At 40.1% G+C, this 17,131-nt stretch overlaps 1 long non-coding RNA gene across 3 annotated transcripts in view; it reads left to right on the forward strand.

The window, feature by feature from the left end:
* Positions 1 to 15,732, forward strand: part of LOC120360532 (uncharacterized) — a 41,830-nt gene extending 26,098 nt beyond the window's left edge. For all 3 annotated transcript variants that reach the window (XR_012512554.1, XR_012512553.1, XR_005577006.2), the window contains 2 exons: positions 4,223 to 4,335; positions 5,324 to 15,732. This is a non-coding gene — a long non-coding RNA (uncharacterized LOC120360532). The remainder of the gene's footprint in view (positions 1 to 4,222; positions 4,336 to 5,323) is intronic.
* The last annotated feature ends 1,399 nt before the right edge of the window (positions 15,733 to 17,131 follow it).

Below are 17,131 nucleotides of genomic sequence, written 5' to 3' on the forward strand. Positions count from 1 at the left end.
GGTACTGGTGCAAAAATAGACACATAGATCAATGGAACAGAAAAGACAACCCAGAAATAAAGCTATATAGCTACAACTATCTGATCTTTAACAAAGTTGACAGAAATAAACAGTGGAGAAAGGATTCCCTATTCAATAAATTGGGCTAGGAAAACTGACTAACCACATGCAGAAGAATCAAACTGGACCCCATCTCTCACTATATACAAAAATTAACTCAAGATGGATTAAAGACTTAAAAGTAAGACCTGAAACTTCAAAAATCCAGAAGAAAACTTAGGAAAAGCCTCTTCTGGATATTGGCTTAGGCAAAGAATTTATGACTAAGAACTCAAAAGCAAATAAAATGAAAACAAAAATAGACAAATAATTAAATGAATGAGCTTCTGCACAGCAAAAGAAACAAAAGAATAAACTAAGACAACTTACAGAATGGGAGTGATATGATTTGGCTCTGCGTTTCCACCTAAATCTCATCTCCAATTATAACCCCCATAATCCCCAGGTGTTGAGGGAGAAACCAGGTGGGAGGTGACTGAATCATGAGGGTGATTTCCCCCATGCTGTTCTCATGATCCTGAGTTAGTTCTCATAAGATCTGATGGTTTTATAAGGGCCTCTTTCTTCTTCACTCCACACTTCTCTCTTGTACCGCCCTGTGAAGAAGGACATGTTTGCTTGCCCATCCACCATGATTATAAGTTTTTTTTTTTTTTTTTTTTTTTTTGAGACGGAGTTTCGCTCTTGTTACCCAGGCTGGAGTGCAATGGCACAATCTCGGCTCACCGCAACCTCCGCCTCCTGGGTTCAGGCAATTCTCCTGCCTCAGCCTCCTGAGTAGCTGGGATTACAGGCATGTGCCACCATGCCCAGCTAATTTTTTGTATTTTTAGTAGAGATGGGGTTTCACCATGTTGACCAGGATGGTCTCGATCTCTCGACCTCGTGATCCACCCGCCTCGGCCTCCCAAAGTGCTGGGATTACAGGCTTGAGCCACCGCGCCCGGCCGATTATAAGTTTTCTGAGGCCTCCCGAGCCATGTGGAACTGTGAGTCAATGGAACCTGTTTCCTTTATAAATTACCCAGTCTCACCCAGTTCTTTGTAGCAGTGTGAGAACAGACTAATACCGGGAGAAAATATTTACATACTATGCATTCAACAAAGGACTGATATCCAGAATCTATAAGGAACTCAAATGAATCAACAAGAAAAAAACAACCCCATAAAAAAGTGGGCAAAGGACAAGAACAGACATTTCTCAAAATACAAGTAGCAAACAAATGAAACAAATATGAAAAAATGCTCAACATCATTAATTATCAGAGAAATGCAAGGTAAATGACAATGAGAAGCCACGTAACATCAGTCAGAATGGCTATCGTTAAAAAGTAAAAAAATAATAGATGTTGGCAAGGATACAGAGAAAAGGGAATGCTTATATACTATTGATGGGAGTAAAAATTAGTACAGCTCCTGTGGAAAACAGTATAGAGATTTCTCAAAGAGCTAAACATAGGACATTCAACTCAGCAATTACAGGGAATCTACCTAAAGGAAAAGAAATTGTATCAAAAGGACATGCACTTGTATGTTTATCACAGGGCTATTTGCAATAGGGAAGTCATAGATTCAACCCTAAGTGTACATTAATGGTTGATTGGGTGAAGAAAATGTCATATATATATATATGCATATATATCTCATAGAATATAAATATATATGTATATTATAGAATACTATGCAGCCATAAAAATGAATAAAATCATGTCTTCTGCAGCAATGTGGATGGAGCTGGAGGCCATAAGTGAAATAACTCAGAAACAGAAAATCAAATTATGTATGTTCTCGCTTGTAAGTGGGAACTAAACAATGGGAACACATGGACATAAAGATGGAAATAACAGACACTGAGGACTCCAAAAAAGGGGAGAATGGGAGAAGGATGAGGGGTCACAGATTACCTGTTGGGTACAATGTTCACTATTGGTGATGAGTTCATTAGAAACCTAAACCTTACCACTACATAATATATTTATGTGACAAACTGGAACATGTATCCCAAATGTAAAATTTAAAGAAATACGTAGTTCTGTCAGTTCACTTGTTTTTAAAGCGTGTATAGATTTAGCAGCTCAGAATATTAGCTTTCTGTGTGTTCATCAGTGAAAACAGGCAGGTAGAGTCTTCTATCCCATACCTAATAAAAGGCTAGGTGCAAAGGTGAGTTTGAAGGGTATTTGTTTTAGTTACATTCCAGTTATTTTAACTTGTGTGCTTGAAATATGTTGGAATCAATGGCTCACGTTAATTTGGCCCTTCTCATAACTGCCTTGGCTGAGTTGTGTTTTAGCATTATGGCCTCCACTTTTACAAAACAATTGATAAGAAGCAGCCTTATAAAGCTGATTTTACAATTACTTTAGTGATTTTAAAAGGACGTTGTCTACTCCCTTCATCACTCAGCAAGACATTTTTGAATAACTCACAGCAAAACTTGGCTTTTCTGAAGGAGCTGATGTATTCTTTCCTTTCTGATAATGAGAATTGTGCAACAGACTATATTTCCTTTTATCATCTGTATTTTAGCATTCTCTGGTCTTAACTATGTTAAAACTGTGAGAATGTCTCTGAGGTGATGTAAATTCAGATAGAATTCAACTGGCAATTGGCTCCCAATCTTCACCTGGGTGCAATTCTCAAATGAAGACCAGCTAAAGATATTATCTTCTGCAGGGTGAAGAGTCAGAAGTGACTACTTTGTGATTATTTTGGGGGCTTTCTCAACTCAGTGTATGCTACATGTTTTGTAATGATTGGTCCATTTCTTACACATAAATGAAAACAGATAAAACACACATTAACTGTAATTGAGAGGTGGTTTTTTTTTTTTTTTTTTTTTTTTTTTGAGATGAAGTCTAGCTCTGTCGCCCGGGCTGGAATGCAGTGGTGTCATCTCGGCTCACTGCAACCTTCGCCTCCCAGGTTCAAATCTTCTGCCTCAGCCTCCTGAGTAGCTGAGATTACAGACACCCACCACCAGACCCAGCTAATTTTGTATTTTTAGTAGTGAAACAGGGTTTCACTATGTTGGCCAGGCTCGTCATGAACTCTTGACCTCGTGATCCTCCTGCTACCACCTCCCAAAGTGCTGAGATTACAAGTGTGAGCCACTGAGCCTGGCCTATTTTTTTTTTAACTTTGCATTAATGTAGCCATTGATTTTATGTGATTGAACTTTTTGGACTGTACATAAAGTAAGGATTTTACTATATCTTCATTTATTACTGAATCTCTAATTTCATATACACTATTGATAATAAGTAGCATACATTTTATGTTGTGCATATTATAAACTAAGTATTTTTATCGTAAGACACCCCCAAATCCTCATAGAACAAGGCAAGGTATAAACACATAAATATCAAAATAATGTAAAATAAAATTCTCAGCTGAATGTACTTTGGGGTATGTCTATTCTAAATATAACATATTTAGTATCCATATTATATTTCCATAAAGGAATTTTCTTCCCTTTTAAAATTTATTTGAAGACATACTAAATAGCATTACCATACTTGTACTGGGTTGAATAATGTCCCCTCAAATTCATATTAATCTGGAACCTCAGAATGTGAACTTATTTGGAAATAGGGTCTTTGCAGACCAATGAAATAATTCATTAAGATGAGGTCATATTAGGTTAGAGTAGGCCCTAAATCTAAAGGCTGGTATCCTTACAAGAAGGCTATGTAAAGACACAGACGGGGTTCCGGGCAAGATGCTTGAATAGGAACAGCTCCTCCGGTCTGCAGTTCCCAGCAAGACCAATACAGAAGGCGGGCGACTTCTGCATTTCCAACTGAGGTACCTGGTGCAGCTCATTGAGACGGGTTAGACAGTGGGTGCAGCACTGTCTAACTGCTCGTGGTGGGCAAGCAGAAGCAGGGAAGGGCGTCGTCTCACCTGGGAAGTGCAAGGGGTAGGAAACTCCCTCCCCTATTCAATAGAAGCCATGATGGACTGTGCTGTGAGGGATGGTACTATCTGGTCCAGATACTATGCTTTTCCCACAGTTTTTGCAACCCGCAGAATAGGAGATTCCCTCAGGTACCTACACCACCAGGGCCCTGGGTTTCAAGCACAAAACTGGGCAGCTGTTTGAGCAGACACCTAACTAGCTGCAGGAGTTTTTTTTTTTTTTTTTTTTTCCATATCCCAGGGGTGTCTGGAACCCCAGTGAGACCGAGCTGTTCACTCCCCTGAAAAGGGGGCTGAAGCCAGGGAGCCAAGTGGTCTAGTTCAACAGATCCCACCCTCACGGAGCACAGCAAGGTAAGATCCACTGACTGGAAATTCTCGCTGCCATCACAGCAGTGTGAAGTCGACCCGGGATGCTGAAGCTTGTGGTGGGGAGAAGGGCATCTGCCGTTACGAGGCTTGAGTAGGCGATTTTCCTCTCACAGTGTAAACAAAGCCACCAGGAAGTTTAGGCTGGGCAGAGCCCACCACAGTGTGGCAAAACCGTTGTAGCCAGATTGCCCCTCTAGATTCGTCCTCTCTGGGCAGGGCATCTCTGAAAGAAAAGCAGCAGGCCCTGGTCATTGGAGAAGTGCAAATCAAAACCACAATGAGATACCATCTCATGCCAGTTAGAATGGCGATAATTAAAAAGTCAGGAAACAACAGATGCTGGAGAGAAAGTGGAGAAATAGGAACGATTTTACACTGTTGGTGGGAGTGTAAATTAGTTCAACCATGTGGAAGACAGTGTGGCAATTCCTCAAGGATCCAGGACCAGAAATACCATTTGACCTAGCAATCCCATTACTGGGTATATATCCAAAGAATTATAAATCATTCTACTATAAAGACATATGCACACGTATGTTTATTGAAGCACTATTTACAATAACGAAGAGTTGGAACCAACCCAAATGCCCATCGATGATAGACTGGATAAAGAAAATGTGGCACATATACACCATGGAATACTATGCAGCCATAAAAAAGAATGAGTTCATGTCCTTTGCAGGGACATGGATGAAGCTGGAAACCATAATTCTCAGCTAACACAGGAACAGAAAACCAAACACTGCATGTTCTCACTCATAAGTGGGAGTTGAACAATGAGAACACATGGGGACAGGGAGAGGAACATCACACCCTGGGGCCTGCTGGGGGGTAGGGAGGAAGGGGAGGGATAGCATTAAGAGAAATACCTAATGCATGTGGGGCTTAACACCTAGATGATGGGTTGATGGGTGCAGCAAACCACCATGGAACATGTAACAAACTTGCACGTTCTGCACATGTATCCCAGAACTTAAAGTATATAAAGACACCGACACACACAGAGAATGCCATGTATGATGAAGATAGAGACTAAAGTGATGCGGCCACAAGCCAAGGCATGCCAAGGATTGCTGGCAACCAGGAAAGAAGCAGGGAACAGATTCTCACTTAACACCTCTGCAAGCAACCAACCCTGCCAACACCTTGATTTTGGTCTTCTGGCTCCCTGAACTGTGAGATATTAAATTCCTATTGTTTTAAGACACCCAGTTTCTAAAATTTGTTGTCAGTACTAGGAAACTAATACAGCATACTAGCCTAACTCAGTGTCTCAAAAATCTCTTTCTCTGTGCACGCATAAATTGAGCACCTAGCATGTGCTCCACAAATAACTGCAAATTCACACCCTTGAAAAGGAAGAGTTAATTGCCTATAATAATATAATGAGAGGCACTTTCACAGTAATTTTAAACAAAATATATTCTGATGAAGAAAATCCACTTTCTCCTTCTGTAGAAAATACACTATGGCTTAAAGTAAAATGCTTTGCTGTAGTTGCATTTTAAAGAGTTTTATCATGTGAATATTATGTATGACATATTACTGTCAAAATAACTGACATAAAGGTTATCAAATTTCATGCCTCAGAAAGATGCTACCCACAGATACAAAGATTTTTATCATTGTTTTGTCAACAGCCATAGTTGTTGCCATGCATCCATCACATTGACTTTCATTGACATGACCATTAACATGGAAAGATACCAATAAGACAAACAGTATTTGTAACACTTATGAGAAAAAGCTGATGCAGTGTATTTCCTTGGTTGGTGAGCCTTCCTGATATTGTAACATGGAGGAAAAAAAATGTTAAAGAATAATAAAACAGGAATAAGTGAAATTTTTTCACCTTGCTTTTGCAAATCACGAATGCATTTTATTTAGAATTTCCTATGTACTTTTACATTCATAGCTAAATATGTCACTGAGTTTGTGGAAAAATATTAATTGAATGAACTGTTTATAGAAAAATGCTTACAACATGGTCTAAAGGCATGTTTAAGCTGTCATTTTGATATTCTATCACCCTCTACTGATCAGTGAGCCAAATTACATTTAGCCTTTTTCCCCACCAAAGTTGGTGTCTTTTCCAAGGCTAAAAAAGTATTTTTTGTCCATTTACTAAATCTATAAAATCTGTTCATAAATAAAAATTCATATTGAAAATAAACAGAAAGTTATCTGTTTATGTTTCTGTTAGATCCTCAATGAAAATTAGACTATTTTATATTTATATCCTTAGCAGCCAACATACTGCATATAGCACTGTGTATATACTCAAAAAATACTGGCTAAACAAAATGTTGAGGCAATTTTCACAATTATTGCGGTCTTCATTTATCATTTTTATAAAGTTCTTTATTTCATAAATATGACTGTGGATTTATAAAAGTTGGTAAAAGACATTTCTAATCTCTTTATTTTATAAATGCTAGTTATTTTGACTTCAATATAATTAACAGTTTCTATTGATAGAGTCATTTTTACTGTGGTTTAACATGGGCATTTTTCTGGTTATCTGTTATTCTGAATAGTTGCACATTATTAACTGGGGCTTTTTGTTGGTTAGAATTACGATCAGCTGCGGGTGGTGGAGAAAACCTGAAATACCATTGGCTTAAGGTCTGATCTGAGTTTATTTCTGTCACACATAAACCTGTGTAGTCCAGGATAACATGAAGTTTCCATAGTCATCAGGATCCTGGCTCCCTCTTATTCAGCTCCATAATGCATAAACTCTGTACACTAAAAGGAATAGATAGGTACAGAGCCTCTAGGAGAGTAGACTCGGATAACTGCCTGACATTGCAGAGTGGAGGCTGCTGGTATAGTCTGACAAAAGGTGCTGATGTATGTAATGGTCCACCAAAGCTACATAAGATCAGTGTGCTCAATTGTGAGCTACTTGATGCACTGCAGATTTCACAAATTGATATCCCAAAAAATTATGATCACAAATTGGCACTCATAGTGCCCAAAAATCTTACTCAGTTTCTCTGGTAACATAGTCTCCCAGTCTCCATTAAAATGACGCTGTACCTTCTTCAGATCTCTTGTCCTCTCATCCTGTCTTTCTGATCCTCTCTCCCTGACATCCTTACATCCTCACTTTTACTACGGTGCTTCATTCTTCACTGAAGACATGGGAGCCGTTTTATTGGCCCTCTTCGTCTTTCTCCCATCATAGGTGCAAACTGTTAACCGAATTTGTACCCGTTTTTCAGCTGTATTGAAAGAAGTGTGCCTAGAGCGGCAGTCAGCCATAGAGGTGAAGTTGCAGGGATTTACTCAAGGCGATGGTTTTGCCAAACGAATAAGAATAAAAGAGGCAACAGAAGTAAAGGGATATGTAATGTATTGGTTAAGATGATGAATAATGGAATCTAAGTGAGAGTAAGGAAAGAAATGAGGACACAATGAGGTGAGGACTGTGACAATATAGAAACATGGATAAGTGATAGGTCCTTTGGAGTTCCTGTTCATACTTTTCGTCTAATCATTACGTCATTTGTCTTTTTCTTATTGATTGATAGAAGTCCTTATATACTCCGAATACTATCTTTTGTTAGTTGTTAGGTTTGTATTTTTATTCTGTGGCTTTTATTTTTCATCGTTTTCTTGATGTATTTTGATGCAGAGATGTTTTCAATTTTACCAAATTTATATTTTATGGTTTATGATTCTTTTTCTTCAAAGACTGGATTGCAAGCTTGAAGATTTATATTTTTAAGTAATAATATCTTTTATTTGTATAGAATTATAAATTACAAACTATTGTTTTGCTTAATCCTTTTAACTATTATTTGAGACAGACAGGCTAGAGGGTATTAGCTCCTATTTTACAGACAAAGAGTACTCATATTTAGTATAAGACAGAGATGGGATGTAAGCCCTGGGTCTCCATACTCACAAGTGCTTTTTTCCCATGACTTTGTGATACATCATTTTAAAGTAATCTGATTTCACCATGTTTAATTACAGTGTAAGAGTAACAGCTGTAGCATCTCTTCCTGGCAGATTACCTCTGGAGCCAACCAACCTAATTAATTACTCATAGACTGACACATTTTAAGGCACTGTTATACCTCTAACTCAATTTCCCAGCTATATTTGAGGGCCCTGTGAGCCAAAATTGCAACAAAACTGACCTGAAAGGACCAGGGAATACATGGTCAAGTATGTTTCCAAGTGTGACCTAGGCCTGGCACATCCTCACCAATTGCTTAGATGGCAAGTGAAGGCAACAAAATGAAGAGAGTAGTGGGAAGGCCCACTTAGGGGTTGACACTGATGAAAAACACAATAGCGTCAGATCCTCTGTTTTCAGGATTAAAATCCCCAGAAGCCAGTTGCTGGTCTGCTATCTACTACTATTGTCAACTACCGGAGACTAGAATATGCAAGGAAATGTTAATTAACCTGCCTTCCTGGGGCCCAAAAAGCCAAACACCGCTAATTTTAATCCATGCCAAACCAAGAAAATGGTTCATTCCTTTTCGATCTGGGTTTTAAGGAGAGTGCTGATCATCAGAGAAACAAGGAGATTCTATCCTGAAGCCAAAGGGAAGATACAGTGGACATTTCCCGGGTGCAGGGGTAACACAATCTGCCACCATGAAGGGAAGAAAGCTATCTTGGTAAGCTTTGGTCTTCCACAGAACATGGAACCAGAGACAAGCAAGACCAGGGCCTGAATGACCAATTCTGATAAGAGCAGGACCTCCTCACAGAAGGTGCATAGGTCCCTGAGGAGAAGGGTCTAAACATCCTAAAATTGCAAGCAAAATTTTGAGTACATACATGTTTTCTGGTGAAGGGGTCCTTCATTCTCAAATCCTGAGCTTTTAGAGGAAAAAACTAAGCTAGCTGTAGGCTAGGATACAAAAGCCAGCAGATATACTTAGAGCCAGCCACATCTGAGGGCTCTCAAAGACGTCTGAGTTGGAACATAGGCTCACAAGAGAGACAACCAACCACTTTTTTTTGGCCCTTTTTCCTAATAGTATTTCAAGTCTTTTCAAAATAAGGCCCTAGGAACTCCCAGATTCAATTATGTCCTTGGGCTTGGTCCACTGCTGCAGGAGTCTTAGGGGGCCTTGTGCAAATGCTTGCCTTATTCATTTGCCAACATTAAACCCCAGGATAGAAGATGTGACAAAGCAGGACTCTTTTCACGGTATGTGGTTATTTCAGAGGAGGTGGGAGCCAATGTAGGAAACACTGGAATGTTTTCCTGCAACTGGACTGTGATGAGAGGTGCCTGCCATGAACATAACTTGCTGTCTTTTCATTGACTCTTCTATTCCAGTTTTTGAAGATAAAGCAGGAAATACTCTTCCCTCAAGATACAATTCCAATTGTTATTTTTGATAACAATTCAAAAAACCAGAAATACATGCTTCCAATGCACCATGTATTCAGGTATTCTGGGTTTAGTTCAGTTGGTGGGTGAGCCGATGGATGCATTCACTCCGAAAGCCAGGTAAGCCCATCTCCTTGAAGAAGCCCACTCTATTCTCAGTAGTGTGATGGGCCACCAGGAGCTGGAAAGGATGCAAGAACCAGGAGATCTCCTGGAAAAACTTCCCTGGGAAGGCAATTTCATGAATGAGGTCTTCTAAGCAAATGACATCAAACTTCTTCAGGTGCTTCTCAATCACTGTGTTGTCTAAGGGAGAGATAGTCTTATTCTTGACCTTGCCTTGTCCATGTTTCAAGATGAGTTCAAGATGGGCTTCAGATTTGAAAATCCCTGGGTCATATAAGATTCCAATATATGCGGCAGTTTTAGGTTCTGGGAGTGACTTACAAAGACACCACAAAAATTTTTCTTTAGGTGAACCATTTTCTTCTTGCAGTGGTTCTCTGCACCAGTAAACTCATGCTATTAATCCTTTGGATATGTACAACAAAGGCCAAGGAATGTATCCGGCAATTCCAAGGCATGAGGTTTCACTTCTAGTCATCTGAGAGGCACCTTGTGTTTCTGCCTCCAGAAACCATGTAGGAACGATTCCTGAGCCCTTTTCTCCCCCGACACCATCTTTTTTTTTTTTTTTTTTTTTTTTTTGGTAAAAGTGAATTCTTTTCCTGAGTGGTTTTGAGGACTTGATAAATCTTCCTCTTTTTCAGTAGACTTTCTGGACCAAAGGGAGTTTTCTTTGCTCTTGCTCTGCCATCTTTCTAGTGCTGCAGCGGCTCATCATGTGCTAGTTTATGCTTTTTAATGTCAAACGCATTTTCTACACTGAGATCACAAAGGTGTTCATTCTCCCAGATTTTCTTCATAATGTCCTTTAAGGTTTTGCACTTTACATTTTTATGTCTTCACTTGGAATTTATTCTTATGCACAATATGAGATAGGGATTTATTTGGTCTTTAGCTCTCCCCAATCTGATTTCTGCCCCACCAATTCACCAAAAACATGGATTTCTTGCCAATCTAAAAGACATTTTTTAATCCTAGATTTTCATCATAATCTTTGAGTAGCACTTGGCATTTTGAGAAGCTCTCTGGTTCTAATAACAGCCTCTTCTCATGGTTTAATAATACACTTTCCTGTTTCTCCTACCTCATTGAAGGCAATTTCTCAGTCTCTTTTAATAAACATAACAATAACTATGATTTATGAAATGCTTTTCATGTGTCAGGCCCTGTATTAAGTATTTTTTCTAGTTAATCCTTAATAACAGAGTGTTCAGACAGAACTGGTACCAATAAGGAAACTGATGCTCAGATAATTTATGTAAGTTGCCCAAGGTGATTCCAGTCCAAGCAGTTTGAATTTGGACTGAGCTCTTAACCACTATACTATGCTGACTTTTTTGCTTCAATCTGACATCTACATTTTAGAATTTTTCAGAGCATGGTGTAGGGTCCTCTTCTCCTCTATACTCTGTCACTCAGGCTTGAATGCAGTGGCATGATCATGGCTCACTGCAGCCTCGACCTTTCAGGCTCAAGCGATCCTCCCGCCTTAGCATCCCCAGTAGCTGGTACTATAGGTGTGCCACCACGCCTGGCTAATTAAAAAAGTTTTTTTTGTAGAGACAATTTTAAAATTAAAAAGTTTTTGTCTTGCTATGTTGGCTAGGCCGGTCGACTCTTGGGCTCAAGGGATCCTTCTACCTCGGCTTCCCAAAGTGATAAGATTACAGGCATGAGCCACCGTGCCTGGCCCTCTACTTTCTAAGTGACTTTCTTTCCTATAGCTTTAAAAGGTTTAACTATATCAATGACTTGCAAATTTGTATATACAGCCCAGACCTCTTTCTTGAGCTGTGCCTGAAGTTTTGCCACTTGCATGACTCATGTGTCAAATTTAACATGTCTAAAATTGAACGCTTGATCAATTTCCTCCATCTCAGAGACTGGCAACTCCATCTACATGATGTCTCATGCCAGAAACCTGAAAGTTATTTTGGTACCATTCTCTCCCTTCATCCAGTCCTTCACTAAGGTCTTTCGATTTCACCTCTAAAATATTTCATGATCTGTCTGCTTATTTACCTTTCTACTGACCCCACTTCTAATCCAACCTGACCACTCCAAGAATCTCCTAACTGATCTCACTGCAGTGTTCTCTACACAGCAGCTAGAGGGATCTTTAATGCTATGAAATAAATCATGTTATTTTGCTGCCAAGAACTCTTAAATGGTTTTTGGGGTAGACTCTTACATTGTTCATCAATATTCAGTATGCTTCCCTGCAGGAGGACTTGAGGTCAGGAAGGCATGTCACTTGCTTTGACCAATCAAATGTACACAAAAATAATAAATGTCACCTACAGGCAGAAGCTTTAAGAACCACAGCATGCTTCTCCACACTCTTGCTCCCTTTGCTGTGGCAACCAACAATGTTCTAGATAGTGTCTGCATTGGCCCTAGAGTAAAGACAATCACTTCCCAGGAGCAGAGCCCACAGCTGACGTATGACACATGCATAAATGAGATTTAAGCCTCTGTAGGCAACCAAGATTCTAGGGTTGTTTGTTATTACAGCATAGCCTAATTTATCCTGACTGATCTAGCTCATATTGCTTTTGGGCTAAAGCCAGGATCTTTAACATAGGCTACGGTGCTCTGCATAATCGGGTCCTTGACTGCATTTCTAACCTCAGTTTGTGCCACTGTTTCTCTTGTTAATTATTCTCAAGTCACAATGACTTTGCTTTAGTTCCTTGAATTTTCCAATTTCTTTTTCTTCTCAGGAATGTTAAAAGTGCAAGGACTACTATTTCTCCTCCTCTTTACTGGCCAACACCTCTTTCTTGTTGAGGTCTTAGCTTAACTATAACCTAAGTTTTAGAGAGGCTTTCCCTCACTTCACTATATATTAGGTTCCCTGTTATGTTCTCATAGCATACTTACACACAGATTATAATTATTCTATGAGTTATAATTCTTCTATGATGATATTTTCAGCTGCAAGTGACAGAATACTCAATAAAAAGTGGCTTAAGTATTAGGTTGAATTTATCTCCTGTCCAAAGAAGCCCAGTGGAGCCTGGTTCCAGAATTTGGCTCAGTGATGCTCTCAAGAGCTTTCTATTTTTCTGCTCTGCCATCCTTAAGTGTTGGCTTTCACCTTCAGTGTTGTTGCCCCAACATTAGTAGAGATCATAAGGAAATATTGAACAACATCTGTTCACAGGGAGAGGATTTGAAACATGAGCCCAGAATAATAATAATAGGAGAAAGCCTTATAAATCTCAGTGCATACTAAAATTCAGATATTTGCAGAAAATGCACCTTATTTGCCCAAACTGATCTTTATCCTGAGCCCCATCTGTTGGATAATGGTTAAAAAAAAAAAGTTAAATAACTGTTTTAAAGCTTAGACTGGTAACTGAATTAGCTCAATAATCGTTACTTTCTCTCTGATAAAAAGTTTTTGCTCACTAATTCTCTCCGTAAGAGAGCATTGGGGTGTTTTGAGGAGGGATGTGATTTCTGACTTTGTGGCATTGGGGCAAACTGCCCAAGAAGTGGACCCTTAGAGTGCACTGGTTGGCATTAGCTGGTTCCTTGCTGTCTGTGCTAGTAGCAAGCACACATCTGTAGCTGATCTGTTCCTTGATTTGAGCAGTGCTTCTGGTGGCTGCCTTTGGCTGCTGCTGTTTATAGACTCCTGAAATTCTCACCAAATCTTTTATCTAGCCCAGTAACCCAAGTGATCACTCCCATTACACAAGAGCGATGGGCTCCAAATTTCTTTGTTCATATAACCTCAATTTGTGTGCATATATTTACAGCTTATACACACACGCAGTATCAACTCATGTTAGTTACTGGAAAGCTTATTTTCCCTCTTTTATAATTGTAAAAAGAAGTCATGTTTTCTCCTTTGGTTACGAAGGGGTTTAGATTTCAGGAACCTCATTGAGACAGGTGATGAAGCCTTGGACCAGTAAGAGGAAGGGAGCTGGAGCTGGCCCAGGAAGACCACATGGAGGCTTATCTACATTAACCTGAGCACAACTGAAAAAAAAAAATCTCTTAAAAATCCGTAGCCATGAGACTACCCTCAGCCAGTTTATAGTTTGAATTAACACCGTGCTGTCTGGGGATGTATAGACAAACATTAACCAGGGGCCAAAAAAGGATGATTCCCAGCCAAGACTGGCAGAAGCAGATCCCCAACGAGAGCCCTAGCCTGTGGCTTGGAACCCAGAGCCTCCCACCGGGTACGTTCCCTGGGTAGTTGCTTTGCCAGCCGCGGAGGAGCACAGCCACAGGCAGGAGGCCCCGGCGAACCCGGCACCCACTGGCTGCAGCTTTCCCTCACGTCCAGGCTCCCTGGTGCCTTGTAACCCGGTGGGGCTTCCTGCTGCCCACCTTGGTCATCCAGGAATACGACTCTGACTGTCATTTTGAAGATCTCTTCCAGAAGCTGAACCACCAAGGTGGGTGGGATAATGGACATCAGTGAGCTACAGAAAGGAATGGAAGGCTTGGGCATCCCTCTGAGCCAGGAGAAGAAGATGGGCCCAGGGCACCTGGGCCGCAGGTTGGGTGAAGAAGACCCCTCAGCCCTTTCCGAGCTCCCCTTCGGACTCAGACGGTTTTTCCATGGCGCTGCTTCACTGAAATGACCCCTATTTTGGAAGGCTTTCCTCACCTTGGTTTTCTATTAGTGAGCTGGTACGGAGAAATAATAAAACTTTACCATATTGCCTAGGTGGTGCCCTCGATCGAAAACGCAAAAGGCCTGGTTGCATTACTGCAAAGTTAACAACCCTCCAGTTCTCTGCAGTGAATCAATTTCCAGTGGGCTGTGTCCAAATTCGGTTAGCTCTTGGGAATTCTAAGGGTCTCTTTGGCGCCAGTGAAGGCTCACCTGGAGCTCTCTCCAAGGGTGTCCCATAGCTTGGGAAACAAGGCCTGCCTGCACAGGAGCTTGCTTTAGAAGGCTCCAGCCTCAGGACAAGTGCTTGGCTTTCTTGTGAGTGCTCTTGCCATTTGTCTGATACAGAGAATAGTGCTCTGACTCCCACACATTAATTACAACCACGTATTTTCAGTTTAACCTGACACTATATAAATTACTATAGTATACTATAGTATAGTAATACTATACTATACTCTATGGTATAGAATTGTCGCTGAGCTTAACAAATGACCATATAAATAATTACTCTTGTGTTTTGGGAGAATCCTCAATTCCACAGCTGTGCATTTAACCAGCTGACCCACCAGGGTTAAGAAAAAAGTCAGTCTTCGTTTCAGTCTTTGTTTTACTTTAATCTTCTCTAAGATACTGCAAGGTCTGGCAGCAGCATGGGAATGTAGTTGTGGGTATAAGTGTATTTGAAAAGGGACGGGGGACACCAGTTTTTGTAAACTTTTTCCTGTGAAGAGATGAAATTAAATTCAGTAATAATATTTAATATTTTGTCAGTTTCTATCTGGCATGCTTGAATTAAACGATGGAAGTGAAGGTAAGATCTGAGTCCAGAAAAACATAGTTAGCATAGTGACATTTATCATTAAACCCATAGTTCTTGGGATTTATGAAGTGCATGCCACAGAAAATGGGAGGATAACCACATACCGTGGATATCACACTTTTGTTATGGACGTTGATGATTTATTGCTGAGGCCTAACCAACCACAGGGGCCAGTCTTAATTACATAAAATATGCATTGATTTCACTGGATTCTGTGTATACAAGGCTTTTTGCTTCACTCACTTTGCCTTATACAGAATCAGAAAACAAACTTCAGATATTATGCTTTTCTTCCAAATGTAGTCCCAGAATCTTAATAAACAGCTAGGTCCTCTGCTTCATCATGTTGTATATCTGTACATGCTGCACATCATCTTCTGTACATCTGTCCCAGTGGTTCTCAATCAGGGATGATTTTGCCCCTCAGGGACATTTGGCATTTGTGACATTTTTGATGGTCATGGCAGTGGGTGTGTATGTGTGTGATACCAGCATGTAGTGAGTAGAGGCTAGGGATGCTGCTAAACATGCAACAATGCACAGGACAACAAAGAATTATCTGGGCCCAAATGTCAATAGTATTGAGGCTGAGAAACTGGTTTATCTCAGCCACAAGCCCTAGTGTTTCTTGCTCCTCCCTTCTAGTAGATGAACATGCCACTTGACTGAATATATTGGAGTGAGCCAGCATGAACTCCTTGAATTTCTGGCCCTCTTGTAAAGTTTCCTCAGCTGTAAAATGAGGATAATAATAGTGCTTACTTCATAGGATTGTTTTGATGATTAAAAAGCAAATAAATAAAAAATGCTTATAATTGTTTACTGAGCTTAAGGTAATTATTAAACTTCAATAAATTTAATAAAGCTATGATCTTACCTTTATTTACACATGTGATTATTTTCTTTCCTTTAGTCCCAGGGAATGACTTGTTTCTTCTCTTCAAGGTTGGTTCTTCTGCTGACATTATCAACTTCATGTCCTTTCATATCCTTTAAAACAGGGACAATACAGCTCCCCCCAACCCACCCCACCGCCCAATTTTTTCCTTTTTTTTTTTGAGACAGAGTCTTGCTCTGTCACCCAGGCTCCAGTTCAATGGCATGATCTTGGCTTACTGAAACCTCCACTTCCCAGGTTCAAGTGATTCTACTATCTCAGCCTCCTGAGTAGTTGGGATTATGGGCATCTGCTACCATGCCCAGCTTATTTTTTGTATTTTTAGTAGAGATGCAGTTTCACTATGTTGGCCTTGCTGATCTAGAACTCCTGGCCTCAAGTGACCCTCTGGCCTTGGGCCTCCAAAAGTACTGGGAATACAGATGTGAGCCACCATGCCCAGCCTCCAAATTCCCTTTTTTTAACCTGTATTTTTAAACATGCCCTCTCTAATAACAGTGATCTTCCCTTGACCCTGGCCTCTCATCTAGATGTTGTCCTACTTCTTCCTTGCAGTCAAGATGAGTTAGATCTATGCCCTCTTCCTTGACTTTTCTTACTCTTCAGTTGTCTGAAAGATTACTTTTTAAGGCTTCAACTATCATATTAGCATGAGTGACTCACAAATTGATAATTATCTCCAGCTTCTGGGTCTCTCCACTTCTGTGCTCATAATCTTGGTGAAATGTCCCACCACCCAGTCATTCTAGACTTTTCCTTTTTCCTCACTTCACCATCTGGTCTATCATGTGTAATTCCTTAATATATTGTATCTAAGTCCCTTCCTCTCTATATCCCACTGCTTCTGGTAAGCCCTGGCTTCCACCATCTCTCTTGCCTAGTTATTTTAAGTTTTATAAACAATCTTCCTCTTTTTAATTTTTGTGC

Source organism: Saimiri boliviensis, chromosome 11, assembly GCF_048565385.1.
Source record: "Saimiri boliviensis isolate mSaiBol1 chromosome 11, mSaiBol1.pri, whole genome shotgun sequence".
NCBI classification, from domain to species: domain Eukaryota; kingdom Metazoa; phylum Chordata; class Mammalia; order Primates; family Cebidae; genus Saimiri; species Saimiri boliviensis.